The sequence below is a fragment of the Macaca mulatta genome, chromosome 15 (genome assembly GCF_049350105.2).
Source record: "Macaca mulatta isolate MMU2019108-1 chromosome 15, T2T-MMU8v2.0, whole genome shotgun sequence".
In the NCBI taxonomy this organism is placed as follows: domain Eukaryota; kingdom Metazoa; phylum Chordata; class Mammalia; order Primates; family Cercopithecidae; genus Macaca; species Macaca mulatta.
The window spans coordinates 2489782-2512885 of record NC_133420.1 but is presented as its reverse complement, the minus strand read 5'-3'; positions in this window follow the sequence as shown (position 1 = coordinate 2512885).

Below are 23104 nucleotides of genomic sequence, written 5' to 3'. Positions count from 1 at the left end.
TTAGAGCAGGAAGGAAGGGCTGCCAGGTGTCTGGCCCTTCCATGTTTCCCTGGGGGAAGGATTAGGCCTTGGGCAGGAGTCTTGGCTTGTCTTACTGGATTAGCTGGTGTCATTCAGTCAGCTCTGCCTTGGTGTTAAGCTCTGGACTGACTCTGACCTCTGAATGGCAGAGGAGAGGATGGCGTTTTAGAATCAGTCATGCAGACCGGGGCACCCAGCAGGTCTCGGATAAAAAGTGGTGGCAATTGATCACTTCCCTTTTTGGGAGAACTGTGTGGATTGACTCAGACCTCTTTCTTTTGATTTTATCTTGAGACTTTGCAGAAGCAAAAATGCCTTAAAAAAAAATTAAATGATGGGCTTTTGTAATGTTTGTGTCTCCCCAAGATTCACAAGTTGGAATCCTCACCCGCGAGGAGAGAGTGCTAGGAGGGGGAGCTTTGGGCGGTGAGGAGGTCTTGAGGGTCTCATAAATGGGATTTGTGCCCTCAAAAAAGGGACTACAGAGAGCTCCCTCGCTCCTTCCATGGTGTGCAGACCCAGTGAGAAGCGCCGTCTATGAACCAGGAAGCCCTCACCAGGCAAACCTGTCAGGCCTTGACTATGGACTTCCCAGCCTGAGACTGAGACTGAGAGCTGTGAGAAATGAACTTGTGTCATTTGCCAGCCCCTGCCCAGCCTGTGGTGTGTTGTTAGAGCAGCCTGGGTGAACGAAGGCAGGTCGTGAATTTTCTGTCATGCTTTCTGGCTTCAGATACTTGCTAGGGAGATGTCACCATCTTACCCAGGTGGAAGTGTCTGGAATCAGACGTTCCGTTATGATTTGACCTTGTTCTTGCCCCACGCCTGTGCCGTTCACACCTCCTGGTGTCTCGGCTGCCCGCGGCCCCTCCAGACGTTTCTGATTCGGGGTGTGGTGCTGGTCGCGGCCGTGTCGTCAGTGACCAGGAGTAGGAGCTCGCGCCCCTCGTGAAGCAGCAGCCTCACCCGGAAGCTGCCGAGAAGCATTTGACAGAAGGTGATGGCGCCTCGAGACTGAAACTTCCTGTTTACAGGGAATGGAGGTGCATAGTAGGGAATTTCATGATGGCCCTAGAAACAGATGCCTCTGGGGTAGGGGATATTCTGCAGGACAATGCAATGATCTTCTCGAAAAGTGAAGATCACAGATAAAAGGGGTGCGAGGCTGTCCCTGACTAAGACGGGGAAGGAGAGTCACTCAGCACAGTGTGTGGCCCGGATAGAAAAGACGTTTTCGGAACGATTGTGCTACCTGAACATAACCTGGACAACGATGCTCTGAAATCATTCTTGTCTGCCGATGATGGTACTGCGGCTGCAGAGGGGCCTTTATTCCTAGGGAACGTGTGCCTGAGGACTCGGTGAGGCAGCAGGAGCCTCTCACCTTCAAGTGGCTCCAGAGAAGAAACAAATCTGTCTCTCTGTCTGATCTACAGAGAGAGTGAGAAAGCAAATCTAATGAAATGTTAGCAGTTGTTGGAGCTCCACGTGGAGAAAACTTGACCACTCGTTGTACTGTTCTTCCACTTTTTAAATATGTTTGAACATTTTCATAATGAAAATGTGGGAAAGTAAAAATAAATCTGGAAATTAGAACGGAAGTGAGCCCAGCCGAGAGCTCTTGGGTTCAGCCGGGAAGAGCCAACGGTCCGTTGGTGTTCTCTCGACTCGTCGTGGGGATTTCCTCCTCCTGGGTTCACCACCTAGTTTTCCTTGTGATAGTTATTTTACACATAGCTATGAGCATAGGTGATACTGAAAACACACGTTTAGTGTGGTTTGTCATTAAGAATTTGGAGAACTGGCTAAATAAACCACTTGTACAGAGTTGAGATGAGCACCACCTGCCTCAGCGTCTGTGGTAACAGCTTCATTTGGGTGCAGAGCTTGGCAGAGGTTTGAGTGACTCTGACTCGATGGTCCTCTGTCAGAGGACAAGGTTAGGCATCACCACCGAGGGCCCTGTTGAGCCTCTGGGCTGGAAGTAGCCTCCCCCTGGCTGGTGAGGCAGCCTCTGAGGGCCTTTCCTGACAAAGCCCTTCACTGAGCTGCAGTTTGGCCATCTCTGCCCTCACCTCCCCGACTGCAGGGCCTCGAGGTCTCACCACCTCCAGCCTGAGCACCCAGTGCCCAGGGGCAATTTCCCACCTTCACTGGGGGCTCAGGATTCTGGCTCCCGGGGCAGTGCCCGCAGCTGGGCCCCTCCTCCTGGGCTGGGGGTAAGGCTGGCCACGGCCTCCTGCTATGTCCCACTGGCCACTTCACCGCAGCTGCAGCCCTCACTGGGTGGCCCCTCCTGCTTCTGTTGGATGAGGAGATGCAGGCCTTCACCGAGGCTTCCTGGCCTCGCCCCTGCTGGCCCCAAGGCTGTGCCGCTTCCCCCTTCCCAGCCCCTGGTCTCTGTACAGTGTCTGTCCAGGATGTCTGTCCATCTGTCCTTGACATTCTGTCCAGAAGCAGCCACTGTCATCTTAGTTTGTGAGGGGCGAGCAGAGCCCAGGTGCGGTCGATGTGGAGATGCTCATGCACTTCAGTGTGCAGGGAAGTGAGTTCCTTCATATCTACAGCCTCTGCACAGCCAGCTGGGAGCTCACCCCATTCACAGGTGGATGTGCCTTGTTTTTTGGCCCAATCACCTGCATTAACTCAGAAGAATCACAGTTCCCTGCTTTTCTGTCTTTCGTGACCGTCCACCTCCCTCCTCTGCCTGGGGCTGAATGGTGGGGTCTGTCGTGGGTTCGTGGGACCCTCTGTTCTTGTGCGGCCACCAGGAACTGTTATCCGGGCTGATTCCACAGGAGGAGTTTGGGGTGAGCTCCTGAGCGAGAGTTGGGAAGACTGACGTCGGTGTAAACCTTGCTTGTTCATGGTTATTCCTCTCAGTCTTCTTAAATTGTGAAAAATTGGGGACCATTTTGAAATATGGATTTAGGTATGGATTGGTGAGGAGAGAACGTTGATCTAATTGGGTTTACGTTGTGTGTGATAATTTTACACTATCCTTGGGAAAAACTGAAGATGTTGACAGGGTCATGAGAATCGTTTCTTTCTTTCTTTCTTTCTTTTCTTTCTTTTTTTTTTTTTTTTTTTGAGATGGAGTCTCACTCTTGTTGCCCAGGCTGGAGTGCAATGGTGCAATCTCGGCTCACTGCAAACTCTGCCTCCTGGGTTCAAACAATTCTCCTGCCTCAGTCCCCCAGTAGCTGAGATTATAGGCGCTCACCACCACGTCCAGCTAATTTTTTGTATTTTTGGCAGAGATGGGGTTTTGCTCTTAAAGGCATTGTTCATTAAGTATTAATTGGTGGCCTGCCGTTGAACTAATGTTAGTGTAGTGCTGACATCATCAGCCATGGCAGAAACTTACTTGGCATCCCTGGAAAAGAGGGCAGGGAAGCATAGTGCCCTGATACCACCTCATTCTCCAGTGCTACTTCCAACTCTGAGCTGATGGTCATTATGAGTGGATCTGCCCTGGACAATTAGTTTAGTGCAGCTGCCTTGGACAGTCAGGTTAAAAGTAACAAACCGCCACAAAACTCAGCTAATAAAATGTGAGGAGAGACATGGGGCACCAGGAAAGGGTGAGGCCTGTCTCCCTGTGTGCCATCTGTGTGGAGCCTCAGTACCTAGGGGACAGCGTTTACACAGAGCCCCAGGTTTTTATTAGCATTTCCCTGAATAAAATGTCACTTGTGAGCTGCGGACTGGGAGGCTTTTTCTGATTATTAGGTTTCGTAATGTGGGATCATCAGTAGGCAAGGTGGGCCTGAGGGCCATAGGATCTGGAGACTGTCCAGGGCTGCTTTCTGGGGATGACAGGCTTGTCCCTTCAGCAGTCAAGACACCAAAGAGAGTCTTTCTGAGAATAAAAGAGAGAAGCTTTTAAGGGAAAAAGCAGTTTCTCTCTCTGTTTGGGAGTTGAGTGCATTTTTCTACATTTACTCGGAGATGTTCCTTGGTTCCCACCATGTGCCATCGCCCCCCTATGGGGTAGGGTCACCCCACCGCGTACCTAACCCAGGAAAACTCCTCTGCAGTTATTTCAGAGGCTGTGTGCATTTCTCTTGCCTCAACGGGTAGAGTGAGTTTTTCTTCCTACTGTTTTTAGTCAGTTTTCTTAATCTAGCCTGTTACTGGGATAAGTTCCAGAGACGAGCAGTTTTAAAAACAGTCTTTGTACGTTGCGTAGAGAGCAGTCCACCTGTAACCAGTGTGTTCCTGGAGGTACCGCAGTGGCCTTGGTTACGCGAGGGCCCCGTGGCTCAGGATGGGCCGAGGAAGGAGTGCGTGAGCAGTGGGCACTGGCCGGAGGCAGGGGAGGCGTGGCCACCTGTGGCTCGAACTCCCCCCATCCACTCTACCGCACCGCTGGGACGTGAACATTCTCGCCCTGGACGTTTTGTCTGAATGTTCGGTGCCCAGGCTCTTGGGTACACAGGCGGCCCCGGGTTTTATTTCAAAAGGGTGTCACGAACAGTGAAGTAACCCACGTGCCTAAGCTTTGATTGACATGAAGGAATGTAGAGGCTGCTGAAATCCTGGTCATTTTAGAACAAAGTATTTTATTAACAGTTTTCTAAAAGAAAGAAATCATTAAAAAATTGATCCCTGTTGAGGTAGAAGGATCTCGTCCTCATGCTCCTCAGTTCCTTCCAGAATCAGCTTCCAGTTCAGCTGCAGAACAGGTTCTGGTGGTGGCTGGAGCAGCCCAGGCAGGTGCCGTCGGGTCTAAGTTCACACTGGTGCCCGTGTGGTCTCCAGTTACGGTGCGGGCCGTGGGGTCTGAGTTCACACCATTGCCCATGTGGTCTCCAGTTACGGTGCTGGCCATGGAGTCTGAGTTCACACTGGTGCCTGCGTGGTCTTCAGTTACAGTGCTGGCCATTTGTGCCTTTCTGGGAAGTTAGAAGGAGGATCATTTCATCACGTCTCTGTCCTCCCACACCTGATCTATGCTGGGCCACCGTGAATTCTTCCTTTTAACTGTTTCTCTCATCACGGGCAACACTGGTGTTCTGTGGTCAATGTTTGCCATTTCTGAAAACGGATTCTGTGTTTCTTTATATAATCACCTGGTCTCTTTTACGAATTTCGCTTTTCTTTAAGAAAATCATCGTGCTTTTATCTCTTCAATCTCAACTCTGTTCCCTGACACAGGCTCTTACCAGCTCGAAAATTAAAAGTAATCTTTGATTATACTTAATACTTTCTAAAGTTTTCAAAAGTTTATCAGCATGTGGGTTACTGAACATTGACTGTTTATTTAATGGAAAATTAGATTCTAAGTAGAGTATTAGAGTGAAAATGATCTTTTGATTTTATTAAAATATTCAGGTAAAAATATGAAAATGCCTTCGCCAAACTTCATGCCTGTGTAGCGTGAAAACATTAAGCTGCTCTCTGCTCCCGGGAATGCATGAGTAGAGTATGTGTTTGAAAGCGTCATTCCAGTCTTAAGTTTTAGGTATTCTTAAAGGGGTTGGCTGGAGAAGTGACATTTAGCATTGAGTGAACGTTTGACAAAGATTTGTCTCGATATAAAAATAGTTAAAAACAATCTTTAGTGTTTCCTGTCAGGGTTCACCCATTAAAGAATGGTCTTGTAAAAAACTCATCGAGAGTGTCGGCGCCCAGAGGTGCTACCTTGCCCACCGTTGTGTCATCTGCTGTCACCAGGCGACACGCCCAGCGTTTAGCTGCACGTCAGATGTGGCCACGGGGCCACAGGACATCCCTGCGGACGGATGTTCTTATGCAGATTAATGAGGATGGAGACCGCTGCAGAACTGTAAGCCCCCCAGGGGCTGACGGAAGCCTGGGAATACCCGAGACACCAGAGTCGCTGCTGCCCTGGGTGGAAGGAAACCTGCCCTGGAAGATGGGAAATGCAATAAGGAGAAAGTACCAGGGTACATGATGCTGTGAAAACGGAGATGTTTTAATTAAATTAACAATTAAAATCATTTTAATTATGTGAATTATTTGAATTCATGTTAGTTCTTTTTAGGAAATTAATACTTAAAGCAAGTTTGTTTTCTGAATTGTTTGATTTAATTGAGTCAGCACAAGAGTTAGCATTGATATCTGACCCTCTTCCAGGGTTGGGGCAGAGGAGATGGGGGCAGAGGAGACAGGCCTCCCACCCGCTTTCCCCTGGAGCTCAGCCAGAATTTCCCATTGAGGAGCCCTCAGCTCCCTGAGAGCCAGGAGCTCTTGCGGAGAAGCCGCTGTCGGCATGCCACCCGCTTTGATGGCCCTGCTCTGCCATCCCTGCGCTCCAAGGGCCGGACCCTGCCGCTGCCTGTGCCAGACGGGTCTCAGGGAGGTGCCAGCCAGGGGTTATGCATGGCGGGGCCTGGGCATCGCTGTCCAGATTCCGTGGCTGCCGGTTTCATTCTCTCGCTGTTTGTCCCCCTAGCAAGACTCATGAGGTTCCTTGAGGACAAGACCCCCTCCTGCCACCTGGTCTGTTTCCTGAACGTTCTCTGCACGAGTACAGCCCCGGGATGCAGCCCTCGGGAATCAGGGTGTCGGCCATAGTAGGGCGGGTCGCTCTGCTGGGCACCATGATGGATGTTAACCGCTGTGCTTCACTTCGGGGACGTGTTTAAGTACAAAAGTAATTTTAAAATTTCACCATTATTTCAAGACAGCTAAGAGCCTATTAGCACAGAATCCCTGGTCTGAATGAAATCAAACGGTTCTTATTAATTATTCATGATGCCACGAATATGTAGCCTTATTTTTTATAATTGCCAGTCTGTATAATTAACCTTTCATTTGGTTAAAGTACTTAACACTAAGTAGAGCTGTACTTTCAACTGTTTATAAAGCATATGGAAGAATGTTTAAATGTTTAATTAGAACCACTTTTTTTAGTTTCATAGAGAATTTTTTTTTCTTGTCAACGAGGGTCTTTAATTATTTAAACCAAAAGAGAAAAACAGACCAGAAAAGAAAAACATCTAGTAAAGCTCGGAACTGCGAAGGTGGCATCATTCCGTTAGTCTCGGATTTTGCTTCCTGGGTTTGTGACGTGGTCAGAGTCCTTGTCTTTGATTTCCTAACACAAGTTGTTAAAGTTGGAAGTGAGTGTGAAATTGAGTTAGTCTAGCTTTATTCTTTCACGGATGAGAAGTGAATTATCTTCAGCAAGGTGGGTGCAGGCGTGGTCCCCGGGGGTCACTGTGGTGAACAGGCCGCCCTTGTGGGGAGCCAAGTTCGTCATCACTGGGACAGAGCCCAGGACACTTCCCCAGCTGGCCAGCCTCTTCCTAGAACCTCACACATTGCAAAGGATGGAGTCCAGATCTATACCGTGAAGAAACGAGGGTGGTTACAGAAAGCACCACGATCTCAGCTGAGTGGCTCTGAGCACCCCAACGTTGGGGCACCTCAGCATCCTGTGTGGCTCAGGCTGTGTCCAGCAGGGAGGCCGGCCCGATCGAGCTGCGGTCTCCACCCTGAGGGTGAGGGCTCCTTCCCCCAGCGCGAGTTAAAGCATCATGTGTCCACCTGTGCAGTGGCTGGTCCCAGTGGCCCTGGAGGGCTGAAACCCTGGGTCCCGCCACTGGTCCGGGGCATCCGTTTCCCCTTCCTGCAGTTCCTGTGTCTGTGTGTCCAGGGGGCTCCGATCCCTGTCTTAGGACCATGGCTGAGGGGTCAAGTTCACCCACTTTGGAGCTGGCCCGGATCTTGGTTCTGTGGATCCTCGCTGTGTGGCTCTGGAGCAGTTCTGTCCTCAGGAGATGGATCCTCACAGCCGCCTCTTGGGGCCATGAGGAGAATTAATAGGACGACCCCCGGGTAGCTGCTCAAAGCCCTGTGCGGGGCCAGCCCTGTGTCTCCACCAGTTCCTTTGCTCTGTGCTCCCCCCCACTGTCACATCGCCAGCCTTTATTTCCTTTTCCTTAGACCCAGACAGCGAATGCTCCGCTGGTCTTGGCAGCCCCTTCTCTAGTCTATCCTCAAATCACTTCCTGACGGACAGCCATGACTAGCCATCGGCGTGACCAAAACCCCACAAAATAGAACCCAACTTTCCTATTAAGCTGTACAGAGCTGTCCCAGCCCCACTTCCCACAGGCTGGCCTCATTCACCATGGGATCCGTGGTTCTCACCTGGGGCTGGGGGTGCCCCTGGCATCTGGTGGGGAGTGTCAGGGATGTCCCTCCAGGCCCAGTACAGTCCCCCAGCCAGTGGCCGGCAGACAGCAGCACCCAACCTGATGTCCCTGTGGCTTCTGGTTCCCCGAGGCTGGCTGTGCTTTGCTGCCTCTACATGCTCTCAGACGTGTGCCCTCTCTCCACCTTCACTGGTTAGCAGTGTTCCATCCATTAGAGCTCAAAGCACTGCCTCCCGGCAATGCAGCCCCTTCTCCTGGCCTGCCGTCTGCCTGTGCCCCACGGTCTGTACCGTGTCCTCACGGACCGATCAGAGCGAGGCTCCCAGGGATGGAAAGGTTCCTGCTTGTGTCTGCTTGTGTCTCTGTCCCGCCTTCTCTGGACCCGGCACCGTGGCCTTTGCCGACAGAGGTCTTGGGTTGATTGTCAGCGAAGCAGACAATCTATATGGCTCTAAATGGCTGTGAACATGCTTGATTGGGTTATTTTAAAAATAGTTGTATATGTAAACATTTGAGTGTGACACAGGTGGATTTTTGGGCTAATGGTCTTGTTCTTCAGGGAGTAACCACAGGCCCATCTACAAGGACCATTTTCAGCTGATTTATGGAACGCTGTTCTACCTGGTTAATTTTCAACGTTATCTCAGCCTGAGAGGTAGGTCAGCATGTGACGAAGTTCACTGGTTTGAATCCTAATCTGCTCCTTAGGAGCTGCACCTTCCATGCCTTCGTTTCTTCCTTGGTTAGGTAGGGAAGGTATGAGCTACCTCAGAGTTGTGAGTGAGGCCTGCATCGAGTGACCGCATTAAAGTGACAAGGACTGCACCCGGAGTGTTGATATTTAAAGACCTTTAAGGCCGGGCGCGGTGGCTCAAGCCTGTAATCCCAGCACTTTGGGAGGCCGAGGCGGGCGGATCACAAGGTCAGGAGATCGAGACCACAGTGAAACCCCGTCTCTACTAAAAATACAAAAAAATTAGCCGGGCGCGGTGGCGGGCGCCTGTAGTCCCAGCTACTCAGGAGGCTGAGGCAGGAGAATGGCGGGAACCCGGGAGGCGGAGCTTGCAGTGAGCCGAGATCGCGCCACTGCACTCCAGCCTGGGCAACAGCGTGAGACTCCGTCTCAAAAAAAAAAAAATAAATAAATAAAGACCTTTAAACATCGCGATGCTGCATTTTCGTACCCAGGTAAAACAGCAAAGTTCTTTCAGATGCAGACACAGACCCTCGGTGAGGTGGGGGGCTGATGGCAGGAGGTGGACCACCGACCCTGTAACGAGGGCGTGGTCTGTTCGAGGCTGAACGAAGTGCACATCATTGCATGTACCACGGAAGTCCCTCTCGTGAAGTCCTGGAAGGGTCCATGTGGCTGAGCCGTGTGGTCTGTCCATGACGTCTGGCAGGAGCAGAGCTTTCGGGTGCAGCCTTGCTCTTGTGCACACAGCCCTCAATGATCTCAAAAGTCTGAGGCTTAAAGCAGGCTTGGGGTTTCCTTACACCTCCTGGACATCTAATTTGCCTGGCAAACATGTTTTTCTTGGGTGTAAAGGTGAAGGAGTGGGTGATTCTGGTGAAAGTGTACTAATTACTGCACTTCTGGGTCAGTGGCGCTTGGTTGAAGACACTATCTGCCCTGGATGGACATCTCTGGGATGGTGAGAACCGGTGGCTGGATGTCGCGGGGTTGCCAAGAAGATGCCAATTTTTTCCTTTTTCCTGAGTAACAACACCCTACTTTGTTTAGGGAAGCAGCACACCCAGCTGAAAATCCAATTCTCTTGTACGGCGGAGCGGCTGGTGACACAGGTCCAGATGCTGGGATGCTGATGGGGGGTCCTGGAGTGGGAGGTGTCAGGAGGCTTTCCTGACCCACAGCAGCCCTGGGCCCTTGTCCGGCCTTCTTGCCCGGGGCATGACACCTGGAGGGAAAGCAGCTTCGGGGGCCCGAGGGCCAGAAGGCAGAGTCCTGGCGTGTGAGGCAGGCCTGGGCCAGGCTCCTCGGAGGATGTCACAGACCTGCTGCCCATGCAGGGACCACCCACCTCTGAGCCCCACGCAGATTTTCCTCCATAGCCGAGTGAAATCCTGGTACAGCCAGTGAGGCAGTCAGAGGCACCTTTTGTGGAAGGAGGACAAAGCTGGAGAGAAAGAGGTTTTCCTAAAGGCACAAGGCGCTGATTCTGCGTTAGGGATAATTCCTAGGAGTGTGGTTGCTGGTGGGTGGAAAACTAGCCAGAGAATAAGTGGGAGTGGCACTTGCTGGTATTTAACTGATTCGTTCACGAATGGTCCGAACAGTTCCAGTGAAAAGAACATTTCGGACACAGAAGTTTTCATCCTGCCTGACAATGAGCATGACCGTGGGCTGTTCCATCCTTCCTGGGCGACAGTGAGAGGGTCTCAGGCCCTTCCGGCCCTGTGCTGTGCCCCATCCCAGGGTGTGTGCCCCATCCCGAATAGGCTGGAATGCCTCTGGGTGCAGCTGAGCCTCTTGAAAAGGGAAGAGACATGTGATGTGCTCTGGCTGAACAGGAAAACGAGGGAGGACAGGGAGAGGGGCCTGGAGGTGAGTAGGATGGTGAGCAACACTGGGGACAGAGGAAGTAGGGTAACACCAGGTACAGGGGGACGGAGGGTAAGGCCGGGGACAGGGGCATGGAGGGTAACGCCGGGGACAGGGGATGGAGGGTAACACCACTTCTCCAGGTGCCTTTGGGGGATGCTGCCGCCTCTCGCACCCCAGAGTGAAGTCAACAGGATTCTGTCCCGAGGAGCCCCAGAGCCTGGCAGCTGGGATTGTCGCAGTATGAACCACTGTTCACTAGCTCTGCACCCTGGGACAGGCTCCCTGGTGTTTCCACCCTGTTTTCCCATCTGGACAGTGGGACCCTGAGTGTCCCCGTCCCAGCTGCGCCCAGAGCCCTGGACTCCAGCGTGTCGTCGGCACTCATTAGCGTTTCTTTTGTTGTGGTCCGTGGACGAAGTGGCTCTCTCTTTGTGTGTTCACAGCCCTCCTGCTCACTTTACCTTCTGGGAACACTTTTTACATAGCTTCGTATGTGGGGAGGACTCGAGTGATTAATGGAATGTTTCATCAGGTGCAGTTCTTCTGTTTCCCAGTTTTGACACAACATTTGGTGAAATTTCCAGGGACTCCTGTGGTCAGCCTCACGGTTTCACTCTGTCACTTTCTAATGCAGTAGTCTTTGGGAGTCTTTTCAATTAAGCGCCATCATTTAAAAATAAGTTTTATAATATGCAGTTTCAGGTTAATTCTTTACCTTTGTGTCTCAGGCAGTACTACCTACCTGTGAGTAGTCACAAAGGTTCACGCAGTTTTCTCTAGCTGTCCCTAGCTCGTAGCTCAGCAGGTCCCTTCAGATGAGTCAGCCAGCTGTGTACCTGCATGTTCAGGATACTTGTCAGGGGCCTTCCTCAGAGCAAGACCGACGCTCACCTCATCCTTGGGACTTTGGAGCCCGCCCTGGAGAGACTCCAGCCACGTCCAAAGGGGCCGTCCGGGTCCCACAGGCTGGTGGGAGTGACTTCTGAGCCACTCCAGACCACACTTTGTGTTCCTACACCCCACAAAGCCACTTAAAGTGCCATGTTCTGGTGCTGTGTGCCTCACCAGTGTGCCACACAAGCCTGCACGGGGATCTGAGCGGGCGCTGCCTTCCTCAGGCTATGCTGGAGTTTTGGGGCAACTGGAGCACTCGTGGCTGTCATTCTCGCCACTGTCTGGGCTTCCCTAGAGGGTCTCACCTGCAGCGTGAGGACCACATCGGCAGCCACTGAGGAGCCGCCAGGTGCAGCGTTGGTCCCACTCAGTCCTTCTCGACTTTGGTGAGAGAGTAGACAGCAAAACTTCAGCTGGGAGCCCCAGGCCTTCTCTGCTTGGGGCCCTGGGACTGACATAGCACAGATCCTGCCATCCACGTGCTGGGGGCCCCGCCGTGCGGCTCCCTCCTCTGGTCAGGGGCTGCACCCTTGGGCTGTGCAGCTCCTGGTTCTCACACTCAGGGGCCCAGGGAGGGTGGTGGATGAAGAGAGAAGGAGAAGGGTGGCAGTTTGAGCCCAATTGTGTTGGCTTCATCTTCCGCCTCTTGTCCCTAAGTACATTGGCAAAGTTTTCCAGGTGAAAACTCAGAAGGGATTTTTAATGACTGGAATCTGTGAATTCCATGGAAGCCAAGTCTGTCCACCTCTTTCACCCACCTCACTTCTCCCCGTTGGGGCTGATTTTGGCAGCGTTCATAGGGGCAGGGACGGAAGGGGTGGGGGCCAGCCGTCGGCCCTGTGTCCCTCCCTTCCTCCCCTCAGCGCCACAGCATTTCGGTGTCATCCCCTTCCGTGCACGCGTCCTCATGAAAACCAAGTGCGGCTGGAGGGAGATGCCTGCGCCCACTCCCGTGACCTTCCCGGCCGGCCTGGCTGCAGCGGCCCCTCGGCAGGCATCTTTCTGGTGCTGCCTCCGTGCCCCTCCCATCACCTGATGCTCGTGTTCCTGAATCTTCACGCGTGTGCTCTGTGCAGCCACCTCACGGGCTCCCTGGGAAGGAAGACAGTGTCTCACGCCGGTCAGAATGCTCTTCTCTGTCCACTGAATAGTCCAACACAGAATCATTCCTCTGTGATTATTTGTGCTTTGTTATGTAGAACTGGAATAAAGAAAAAGTGAATTTAGACATTACAGCCATCAGGTTGAAGCTTAGTAATTGCATTAGGGAATTAAATGGAAGCATTTGAGCTTCTCGAGTTCTAATTCCACATCTTCGTATCCCCATCACCCCCCATACCCAGTGTCTAACAGAGCTCTTGGTCTAGGAGTTTCTTGATAAATGCTTACTGAATTGAACTGGACTGAGCTTAACATTCCCACCCAGAGTTAGAAGCCAGTCCCTGAATAAATTGCATTTAGAATATGAGTTTGATGTTACTGTGGTAAGGGGTATCCTACACGTCATAATTCCTAGTCAATATCGGGTATTTAGTCAAATAGACTCAAGTATAAAGAAGCATAGGCCCATCTGGCAAAAGGGCAAGGCACGCTGCTTTAGGTCCAGGTCCCCAATATCAACTATGAAAATAAAACGTCAACTCCAATGACAGCCCTGTCCTCAGCTGGTCACTGTTTATGCTAACAATTACAAACAGCTTGAACTTGCTGTCCTGAGAGGCAACACACCCTCCATTCTCTCTGCAGTGTAGCTGCCTTGGTGGATGGAACATGCCCCTCCTCCCTCCCTCTCCCTATCCCTCCCTCCCCCCTCCTCTCTCCCTCCCTCTCCCCTCCTCTCTCCCTCCTTCCCCTCTCCTTCTTCCTATCTTCTCTCACCTTTCTCCCCCCACCTTCTCTCCTGGACAAGGGGCAGAAGAGAGGAGATCTCCGGAATCTTCTGCTTCATCCAAGCAGCTTGGGGGCAGCATCAACAGCTGCAATTTGGCTGCCCCAGCAGGTGCCTCAGGGCAGCCTTTCTAATGGGAATCCTGGAATCATGTCTTTCCTTAATGTGTCCTAAAGGCTGGAGGACATGAAGTGAAACAATGCTCCATGCTCAGTCCTGTGATTTTGTGTAATTATTGGACTTACTTTGAAATTAAAGTAAATGATACCCAAGGTAGAGCATGAAAAAAAAGAAAAAACAGGCTATGGTGTTTGAAAAACAAACAAAACCATTTGGTTTGTTGGTTTGTTCTTAGACCTTCACAGGCTCCTAGGTCACACGTTTCAGTTTCTTAGCAAGTGGCATTCTCTGCAGAAGCTGTGTCAGTCTCTGTTTGATGATGTCAGCCACAGCAGAAAGAAGCACTCCGTAGGCCCCGTGCTCAGCACCTTGGCGTGAGCTCCTGCCATCTTCTGTTCATGCTCATCACAGCTCTGTGCAGTGGGCATCCTCCTGATCCCTGTGGGAGGATGGAGGATGGAGGCGGAAGGGTGAGTGATGGCAGGATCACATGAGGGGTCTCTCCCGAGGTAGGGAGGGGAACTGGCCCAGGACCTTAGTGCCCATCGCATCCTTCTTCCTCCTCCTCTGCCTCTCTGTGACTGTTTGACTCAGGCTGCAGGGACAGACATGAGTATGTGCAGAGCCTGTGTGCACCCCTGGGAATGTGTGCTCATATTGGCAGGGAGGGATGTGAGTGTGTACAGAGCGTGTGTGCACACCTTGGCGGTATATGCCGGCGTTGGCAGGGACAGATGTCAGCGCGTATGGAATGTGTGTGCACACCTTGGGGATGTGTGCTGGCATTGGCAGGGACAGATGTGTACAGAGCGTGTGTGCACACCTCGGGGTGTATGCTGTCATTGGCATGGACAGACGTGAGCGTGTACAGAGCGTGTGTGCACACCTGGGGGTGTGTGCTGGTGTTGATAGGGACAGATGTGTACAGAGCGTGTGTGCACACCTGGGGGTGTGTGCTTATGATGTTTTGTAACCGGCAAATACGTGGCCTGTTGCATCGGGCGGCCCTGCGCCCATGCTGAGCCCGTCAGTGGCCCTCGGGTTGGGGTCTCCATCTGCCCAGACAGCACTCGAGTGGCTTGAGGTTTCAGATTCTTCCTCTACAGATACTTGGGCTTCCTCAGGACCAAACATCAGAACCAGCCAACTGCAAACTACAAGAACGTTCAAATGCATCTTCAGTAGGAAAAACAAAAGCAATTGGAAAAATTTTCCAACGTGACCCCGTGGTTAAGCCGTTAGATACTCCAGCCAACAGATTGAGTCACTTTAAAATTCACACCAATTAAAATGGTTGTGAGAGTTGCAAAGCTTTACCGCTAAACCTTGAAATAATTGAAGCATTCTGCTCCACTTGCTTACAAACTAGAGTTGGGGATACCTTTCAGTCCAAAGTAGCAACCTTCTAAATCCAGCTTAGATGCGAGGCTCCCACTGACACAGGAAGAGACAGTGGCCCTTGATTATTCTCCTGTGTTCAGATACTGTGTCATTTCTTTCTTTCTTTTTTTTTTTTTTTTGTATCCTGATCATCACTTCTGCTTTTCCAATTCAAACTAAAGGAAGGGAGTTTAGTTCTGTTTTGGAGAAGCTGTGGTTAGTAGTTTCTTTTCATGGTTTGCTTAATCTCTTAAGTCTGGTGCTTACATTACCCAAATAGACTTTTCTTTAGTACGACAGTGCCATAACCCAGGGCTTCTCCCTCCATATCTGCTCCCCAGGGGGCTCCCTAGGAATGGGCGCTGGAGATCCAGCCCCCCTCCATGTGCCATTTTCTTTGAGTCCAAGGTAGCTTTGGCTCAGAAAAGAAAAGAGGCCTCCGGGTTAGGTGCCTCTGACTGCTAGCTTGTGAAATGTTTAATGATAAGGCGACTTCCAAACTAATTTACACATTGATAGTTGTAGCTTGAAGTATCACCGCAGTCATAAGAACAAGAAACACTCCCATAAAGTAGATAAGCAGAAGAAAGCCATAGAAGTTTAATAAAGCGCAAATAAAATGGTGTTGTAAGAATGTACAGTGGGAAATGCTCTCAGTCCAGCCAGATCCAGCTGTGGCGTCAGTCCAGCTGTGGTGTCCTCCTGTAAAAACATTCAGCCACATGTGGCCCTGATCGCAATCACTACTCTGAATTGTGATCCAGAATGTTCTTGGGGGCCGATGCTGGGACTGTTCCAGCAGTTCAATCTGATTGGGCGTCACGGTGGTGATGTGCTTAGCGCGGCCAGCTGGGCTGAGTGGTGGCCACCCGTGCACTCGCCACGTGCAGCCGTTATTCTGGTGATGGGGTTGCATGCGCCCCGGCTTGTCCACCTGGGCTATTAAAGTACTGGGAACCCAACCGCGGGCGGTGCCTCCCGATATGGGAGCTGTCTTTTTTATCCAGGGCCCTGTGGCGCTGCAGAACCCTGCTGCCAGTCTGAGCTCACAAGGAGGTACCGGAGGGCTCTGCTGGGGCATGGAGGTCCCTGAGCAGATGGTCACTTATTGCTTGTGGAGTGGTCCATGGCCTGTGAGTTTATTCTCGGGGTTTGTGTGGGCGAGGTTAAGCAGTTCACAGCTGGGCACTTACCCCTTACACAGGTGACACTAGTTAAAGTGGAATCTATATTAGCTCACACGGGAGTGTGTGAGGAGCTGGGAGGGTGGGGAGGCTTGGCCTTAGCACTAGATTCCCGGGCTCCTGACATTTCTGCGTCTTCCAGTTGAGGGGCCGTCAGAGCCGCTGTGGGTCCTGAAGACAGTGGGTGCCATATGGACCAGGGGATGCAGAAGCCTCTAGAGGCTGCGGGAGGCAAGGAGACGGTGGCTTCCCCAGAGCCAGCCCTGCCGCCACTTCGACGTTAGATGGTGGGACCTGTTTTGGACTCCAGCTTCCAGAAATGTGAGAAAATAAGTCAGAGTTTAGGGCGCTAAATTTGGGGTGATTTAGTGGAGAAATAGAAAACTAGCCCACAAATGTGCACGCATTGAAATGTGCTCTGTCCAGGTGTTCACAGTGGTGTGAGGGAGATGGCATCATGGTTCTGGGAACTGTGCAGTTTTACTGAAGGAAGGGGGCTCGCCACGCCTTTCCTCATATAACTGAAGGTATGTATGCCTGCCACACTGCCCAGGAGACAGGGACTAGAATTCTGACTTTATTTCTTATGGGAACCAAGCCACAGTCAGAACACGGTGAGGGCCGAGACGAGCTTCCTACAGCCTGAACTGGGAAGAGGAATCGCAAGTAGTTTGTCTTTTTCTACACAGACCTGTCCTTTTCAGGTTTTGTTAAGTTTTGGAAAAAGGGAGAAGCCAGGCACACCTCGGCGAGGGACAGTGTTTCTGGAGGTGGTGCGGCTTCAGCCTGAACGTGGCCGTGTGGTTGGGAGGCTCAGAAACTGCCCTCCAAGGGCACTCATCTATTCCTTATTGCAGTAATACCTCGTTTACAGAAATCCACAGAAATTACAGTGCGGGAGGCTTCTGGTCTGGATGGGTTTGTGTGGACCGAGGTCACGGGGTGTTGTCCCAAGTGCTAATCCTGATCTGGCAGAGGCTCTGTTCCCAAATAATTATTCCACAGTTTCAGAGCCTATATCTGAGTGATAGTCTTTTAACTTTGTTGCATAAAAGGAAACAAAGTATGTCTTGGGGGTCTAAAAATCCATGTGGTAATCATGGCTGTAAACTCATACCTGGGGCTTTGGGATGGAGTGAAAACCACCGTCACCTGGCGTGGACGCTGCGTGGTATTTTTAGCATGGTGGCCTGCTCGTGCCTTGAACTCTATCTGCAGTGTGAGCAACAGCTGTGCATTTGAGAAATGTGGACAGGTCAGCTTGCTCCTCCAGGGGCCTGCAGGCATCCGGGTGAGGGGCCTGGGATGAGGCCACATCAGTGGGAAGGAGCTTGGTTGTGTCAGCAGATATGTCTGCCTCTACAGGCCCGCAAGCCAGCCAGAACCCAGTTTTCCTTAGGTCATCTAATGCCAGAAAAAACCTGTTTCTTAGAGATTCTCATAATTTATATTAATGAACCATTTGACCGTACATAAAATGTTATAAATGCATGAGGCTTTACAACTTGGCAGATGTGTAACTCACATGTCGTTGTACCAAACTGTTGAAGATATTTGTTTCACTTGAAGGTTGTTAGCATTTTATGTGCAAAGCAAATGCCAGTAGCATTTTGAAGGAGTATTTTGGAATTTTAAACACAGTGGGATAGTGCTGGGTCTCTGGGATACTGGTGAGGTGGACGTGACCTCAAGCTCTTGTAGCTTGCAAGCAGGATTGCTAAATTGTCACAACTGCGGTGCTGGAAAGTCAAAGTGGATTTCTGTAAATGAGGTATTAGTGCAATAAGGAACAGGTGAGTGCCCGTGGAGGGCAGTTTCTGAGCCTCCCAGACACCCCAGGAGGAAGCGGGGGACGGGGGCAGTTACCCACCAGAACCTGGACGGTGAAGCTGGGTTTGCTGGTGGCCCTGCTTGGCAGGTCATTACATGCAATAAGAAACAGGTGAGTGCCCTTGAGAGCGGTTTCTCGGCCCCCTTCAGAACCGCAAGTGGAAGACGCTCCAAGGTGGGGGGTGGGGGTTCGGTTAATCCACAGGAGCCTGGATGGTGGAGCTGGGTTTGCTGGTGGTCCTGCGTGGCAGGTCATTACATGCAATAAGGAACAGGTGACTGCCCTTGAGGGCGGTTTCTCGGCCTGCTTCGGAACTGCAAGTGGAAGACGCCCCAAAGTGAGGGGGGGCTGGTGGTCGGTTATCCAGTGGGGCCGGATTTGCTGGTGGCCGCTGCGTGGCAGGTCACGGCGTGGAGCGATGGGAGGGGAGTGGAGTGGAGTGGGAATAGAGGATGCACCCTCCACAGCTACTGCTGGGAGTTGGCTCTGGTAGCAGAAGGGGCATAGATAGAGGGATTCCCATCAGGGGCAACACGACTGGGGTCCCACGTGTGGTGGATGCCGAGGTGTGGCTATATGTAATCTCAGTCTGCACAGCCGTCCTGGTGAGTGGGTTCAGTTACCTTCCCATCTCACATTTGAGAAATCTCGGGGGCTCACATCACAGCTAGGTGGGTTGGAACTAATGTCTCAGGCAGGACGTTGGCCCCAGAGCCCAGATCTTACCCGCCCCCGCTCTTTTCAGTCCACCAAGCTTGTAGAGAGGGTTGTGTGGTGGTGGGTGGCGGCTGAGAAACCAACACAGTAGAAGGCGGGGAGGAACTAAACCAGGCAGGAGACACAGGCAGTGCTTGGGAGGTCTGCACGGGGTGTGGGTGTGGGAGACACCTCTGGGCCAGTGAACCCCGTTCTGTGCTCCTGGCTTGCCCAACCTTGGCCCTCAGCCACATGCTGCGTGCTTTAGGTGAAATCTCAGTCGCTCGTGTGGTGCGGGCATCTTTTCTCCCTGGCTTTGCCTCTCTTTAAATCACGGAGTCTCAGTGGGGATGGCGGGGCGGATGGTGGTCCATGGAATTTGCCCTCCACCTCCTCATCCTTGTCCTGTCCTGTCTGGCCTGTTACCTGAATCTGTGTCTCTTCAGAGCCTGCAAATGAGTGGAGGCCACGACAGCCTCTCGCTGACCGACCTCTCAAACTTTTATTCATCAGAATAGTGTTAAATGCCGATTCCTAGGCACCCCCATTGGACTCTACGCCTGCCTAGCATGGGTACTTTGGGGGAAGGTACAGAGGATTGCTGGGCTGTTCCAGGGGGGAATTTGCATTGTTGAATGTCTATTGTGTTCCTTCCAGCACTCTACTTTCCACGCACACCTGGCATTAAACCTGGAAGACCTCTGGGTGCTGTGCTGGTGAGGAAGCCCCGGCTGGACGAGGGGCTGCTGGGGCTCGGACTTGATTCCCGGGCTGGGGGCTGGGGGCTGGGGGCTGCGGGCTTATTCTCTTCAGTGGGTCTGCTGATGAGATGCCCTGAGAAGTCCTGCTGTGCACTCAGGGGAAGGTGCAGAGACAGGCTCAGAAAAGACAGACCATGGATTTAAAAATTCCTACTGGAAAATCTTTTATGAGCAAAGTAATTTGCATCTAACTGAAGACAATCATTGCTTGAATAATTGGTTTGTTTACAAAGTTGGTCCTATGAACAGATTAAAGTTTTCATTCATGCCTTATCTATAATGTGAATAGGAGCTATTACCGCAACTTAAATTAGCTTTAAATTTCGTATCAGATTGCAGTCCAGATTACAAATGGCTGCTTGATAATCTAATTGATAAAACGGAGGAATTTAGTGCTTGGAACCCAGAGTGAAGGGATCGGAATTGCTTTGGTTTCTCAAAAGGGTGTTGACTGAGTGGTGACCTGGGGTGAAGAGAAGTGGCTAGAGTCATTACACTCGAGGAGATGATCTGCCCCCGCCTTTCTCAGCTGTCTTCTGGACAAAACAAAGGGTGATAAATGGAGAAAATTCAGCACTGAGTTCGTCTATGCCCTGAGCTTCTCATACAGTCATTAATGGGCTGTATCTGTGAAGCCTCCATACAGGCACAAAGGAATTAGGCTAGAGTAAGGCGGCCGGCGACCTCTGGCGTCTGGACCGCGTGTCACTTCCTAAAGCCCTTTTGGGTGAAATGACAGTGGCAATGTCGTTGTTCGGAGGAGTGTAATCTCACGTATGAGATGCAGATTTTAAATGATGCAGATTTTAAACACCAAAGTCAGGAAGCTTGGTGGGAGTGGCTGTCTTCCAAGTGGTTTTCTGTGCTGCCATGGATGAGGCGTGGATGTGTCATCTGTTGGTGAGATCCACTGGTGAAGGGGCTAAGCAAACCATGGAGGTCGGGGGTGTGAAGCTGCATCTCTTCTGGCATCCCAAGGAAATACATCTTGTAAAACTTGTGAATTTGACCCTGACCCTAACCCCAACCCTGAGTGTTGAAGTCTGGTGCAGTGTCTTGAGCCCTCTTCTGCATTGAGGGTGAGTGACTGTAAATGACCGATTCCTCAGTGGTGAAAGTTCAAATGTAGCTTCCCTGAGGAAGCCAGACCTCGGTCACCCGTATCTCCATTGTAAACACTGCGGCCCCTACGCGGGTGGCTGCAAGTTTCCAGGCCTTCCTTGGAGAAGCAGCCGTGAGGTGCTTGATGATTTGATAACATCAGCCACCTTCTGTCTTCTGTCTAATCACGGTACAAATGATTCTCCTACAAGGAAATGGATCTGGTTTCTTCCTGATCGTTGGAAGAAGCAGCCTGCCTAGGGACTCCACCGTCCTCTGCACTTTCACAACGAAGCCTGTGTCTGTCTCCAAGGAGTGTCACGTGTGTCGTGGGACTCGCTTCCTTAATTCTTCCTGCTTTTGAGGGCTCCGGTAGCTCTGCCTGTTTCACCCGGGATGAGCAGCAGGTGGTCTCTGGCTACTGTGGGACTAGGGCTTGGGGGTGCATCATCACATCCGGTGGCCTGTCCAGGTGGGCATCATTGTCTTTTGCCTGTTGCCTGAGGCAGCTGTGATGCCATGGGGGTCATGCTTGTCAGGGCCAACCCAGTTCTTCCCGTGTACACCTCTCCTGCTGGAGTGCCTTTCCTTATGATGACTTGTTGAATTAACGTGGAGAATGCAGAGAGGCTCTGGGCCTCTCTCTCTCCCATTCTTACTCCCTGGAGCTGTGAAGCCCGACAAGGGAGCCCATAGCCAGAGGCTCCTTTAAATTTAATTAGAATAAAGATTTGATTACATAGCTAAACACATTTGAAAAGAACTTCACAGATTAAATTCCAGATTCAACCCTTCAGGCCCAGTGGCCACGTTTTGGGGCTCAGCAGCTGTAGGTGGCTGTTGTCTTTCTGTGTTGGCTGAGCAGATTGGGGCGTTTCCAGTTCAGCAGGCAACTCTCTTGCATGGCTCTGCCTGTGGTGAGGGCACCTAGGCTGGAGAGCCTCGTGGGGATCCCTTAGGCCTCCGGCTGCAGCTAGGCTGCACGGTTCCTGTGCCCCGGGTCCTCTGCAGGCCCAGATGGATCCCACCACAGAGCCAGCACTGCTAGACTTGGGTACTGTGTGCAGACAGCAGAGGGTCACGTCCGGGCCTTGCAGGGGCTGGGGTGACTGGCCTCCTTGGCCAGGCTTCTGTTTCCGAGTCTTCAGGGGAAATGCATCCACCATCCACCATCCACACCGTGCACCAGAGGAAAACTGCAGGCTTCTCTGTGGATGGTGAATTGAGATCATGCAGAGTGACTAGCTTTGGGCTCCTGAGCAGCGTGGAACCTGATACCTTTAGGTGGAACCTGACATGCCTCCATGTGTACATGGCAAAGAGAATGCAGCATTGTCAGCTTGAATCCAGATATGCTCCCGTTTTGAGGTGGAACGTTCTGGGAGTATTGGCCATTGGTGATTGTGTTGCCGTGGAGGACTTTGAATGCAGGCACTGGTTTGGGATAACCCTGGTTTCCTGGTCCTGTATGTGGGCATCCCTGAATATCCCGGACTGGAGGAAGGCAGGGCAGATGGGAGGGTGACAAGAGGTGTCAGGTGTTTCCAGCTTTGGGGACTGATGCCATCAGATGGCCGAGATCAGGATGGTGGTGGCCAGGGACCAAAGCAGGGGTGCGTGGAAATGCCATGTTCCTCGGAGCATGGGGAGGACCTCTTGAACTCTATTCCTGGGCAACAGTTCTTCCATTCTCAGGAATCTGTGCCATTGTAATTGAGTAGCAAATTCTGTAATTGCTCTAATTACTTACTGTTAAGTCCCCATGCCAATTACCATAAATTAGCAACAGTGATAACAGTTTGCCTGGTCAAACCTTACCAAGAAAAACCAGTGGACCTAGTTTTAGTTGCCTCCAGTTCCCTCCAAATCAGATTCCTTAGCAGCTTGTGTCCCCACACTTGCTGCAGTTCCTCCTGGGCCTGGCAGGCACATTCCAGACATTCACATCTCAGCTCAGATGCAGGCGTGCACATTATTTATAGAAAATGGCACTGCGCTGTGATCGGCTTGAGCTGACGTTCTCTAGGTGGGAGGTGGAGGTTCAAAAGTTCTAATGGGATGAAATTAGAAATATGAATTTTAAAAATTCACGTGTTATGAACTCTGTTCAGTGATTTTCTCTGAAATGAGAGACTATTTGCAGATGAGGCAGTCAGCCTGCAGCTCTCCTTAAATCTGTCCTAGACCTCGATGCCGTCCTTCGGCCTCTTCCTGGGTGTGGGGTGCTCTGCTTGAAGCAAAACCAAAGGAAAGAACGTGGTCTGCATCACTACTGCAGCCAGCTCAACGCGCACACCCACTAGGAGGGGCGTTTGCTCACTTAACATTTTAAATGCATTTAACATTCAACCAGCAAGTCAGCCAGTGCTTTCTGTAAGCAAGCTGCCTGGCTCATGGGAACCTGACACTTGACTTTTTGGAAGAGAGTACTTGCTTCTGTGGAGTCTCAATATTTGTCTCATTTCTTGAGACTCTGCTGAAAGTGATGAACGTGACTAATTAGGACTTTTTTTTTTTTTTTTTTTTTTTTTTT